The following is a 2,392-nucleotide window of genomic DNA, read 5'->3' as shown; positions in this document are numbered from 1 at the left end:
AGGCAAGCCATTGGGCTATTGAATGCTCATTGGACCCCTTGGGAGAGTGTCCAATAGTCTTCTAGAGAGCTTAATTCTTATTGGTTCTTTTATTAAGTGTTTTTAAATTAATTGAACTAGATTTACTCTAGCCTAATTCTTATTGGTCCACCGCCATGGCCATCCAATGGGATTTGAGTACACCTTGTGGGCATCTGGGCTAGGGAGCTGACATGTGTCCCTCATTCCCTTTGTGTAAAGGAGTCTTGTGAGTGTGTGTGTGTGTGTGTGTGTGTGTGTGTGTGTGTGTTTGTCTTTCATCCCCTACTTGCAAGGCTCGCCCCCTCCTTTGTAGGATTCATGAAGACTTTTGTACACACACACACAAAGCATCCAAATTTCCTAAGCTTAATCATTGGACTCATCCTTTGAGTTTTGGAACCTTAGCATTTTGGAAGTCTTAATGGGCTGAAGCTTAGGGTCTTTAAAGCCCATTTTTGCACTTTGCGCTTTTGCAGATGGCCCCCCCTTTGGATCCCTATTTTTCGTCCTTTGGATCCCTACCGTGTCCGGTCTGCCAGCTTAACCAATATTCTAACTTTTTCTCCCCTGGCACTTCCCCATATTAAATGATCAGTTTAACATGAAAAGATTATTTACGAGAATTAGATATTAGTTATTATGACATTACCTCTCTCTTGAAATCATAGTCGCCCTCGACTTTGGGGTAGAGAAGATAAAGTCTATTCATTAGTCCTTTTTCTAGCAGGTAGAGGATCCCTATGTTACCCTACGACATCATTCCAGAATGGATGACTAATCCATTTGGCACTTGAGAGCCTAAGGCTGCCGCAAGCATGTCTGCACATTACTCCTATCAATCTTCTGTAGTAGAGTGACAAGCTCTACTTGGTGTTTGGGAGACGTCGTCTCCGCAAACTTGATCTAAGCATGCATGTTGCTTCATTTTTTAGCACAATAAAGAAAAAGAGAGTCTTATAAGACAAAACTTTGTTCATTTTAAACGTTTGTACATTTGCTTACTCTAGGGAAGCATTGAAAGAATTGAAAAGGTTTAGGTTATCCTTTAATTGTATGCGTTGTATCCATCTAGCATCTTCAAAAGGATAATTCTTAAACTTAATACGATCATCGAATAGTCTTACCACCTCTTAATACCTTGTCTTCATGTCGGAGAATGGACTCGGGCTGCAGCACCTCTTCTTGGTCCTCAATCTCCAGTGGGTCTTCAATAGTCAGTTGTTGACGTGGCTCTACTTTATAAGGCTTTAGTAGGCTCACATGGAAAGCATTGTGTATGAGCCAATGGCTGGGCAACTTGAGTTGATAGACCATCTCATTGATTGGTCTAAGAATCTGGAAGGGACCATAGTACCTTTTTGCTAACTTAGCATAGTACTTTTGGTGTCCCGTAGGATTCTTGCCCGTCGTGTGCCTTATAATCGGGCCTTGGGAAATTTGAGTAAGACCCAATCATTTTCTTTGAAGGCTTGGGATCTTCTGTGATTATCACAGTAGCAGCCTTTTGCCTTTGTTGTGAGATAGAGATAGAATCCTTAATCTTTTGAAACGATTCTTGTAGGTCTCGGCTATACTCATCTGCAGCGAAGATCTTCCTGTGTACCTTAAGTAGCAGGGGACTTTTTTATCTTCCCTCAATTACCTCGAAAGGTACTTTTCCCATGGCAGTATGTACAATGTTATTGTAGGCATACTCCACTAAGGGTAAGTACTTCTCCCATTGGGACCTTTGATCTACTTCCGTTACATAGGATTTTAGTAGATCAAGAATTATTAGGTTAGCTATTTCACTTTGTCCATTCGTTTGCAGGTGATAGGCCAAAGAGAAGTTTAGCCTTGTCCTTAAATTCTCAAAGAGACCCTTCTAGAAATTACTGGTCATTCTAGGATCTCTATCCGACACTATGGACATTGTCAAACCATGGTACTTAAAGATTTGTGAAATGAAGAGGGTTGCCATTTGATGGGATTTGATAGTCTTTCTGATAGGTATAAAATGAGCTTGTTTACTAAACCTGTCTACTATCATCCATATTCCCATATTCCCATGGATAGACTTAGGAAATCCAAAGATAAAATCCATGGATATGCTCTCCCATGGTGAATTAGGGATTGGCAAAGGTTGAAGCAATCCAGGTTGCTTCCCTCTATCAAACTTTGTATTTTGGCATATCACACATTTAGAAACATACTCTTGTATGTTTGCTTTCATGGTAGGCCAATAGAAATATGTTTCAATCCCTTTTAGGGTAGAGTGAATCCCTCTATGCCCCGCATAAGGAGGAGCATGAGATTCATACATTACTTTCTCACATAGTGAGCTAGTAACACATAGTCTATTGCCATAGAGAAGATAACCATCTTGTGAAGT

Source organism: Adiantum capillus-veneris, chromosome 7 (genome assembly GCF_014529385.1).
Source record: "Adiantum capillus-veneris isolate H3 chromosome 7, ASM1452938v2, whole genome shotgun sequence".
Lineage (NCBI taxonomy): Eukaryota > Viridiplantae > Streptophyta > Polypodiopsida > Polypodiales > Pteridaceae > Adiantum > Adiantum capillus-veneris.
Note: the sequence above shows the minus strand (reverse complement) of the source record.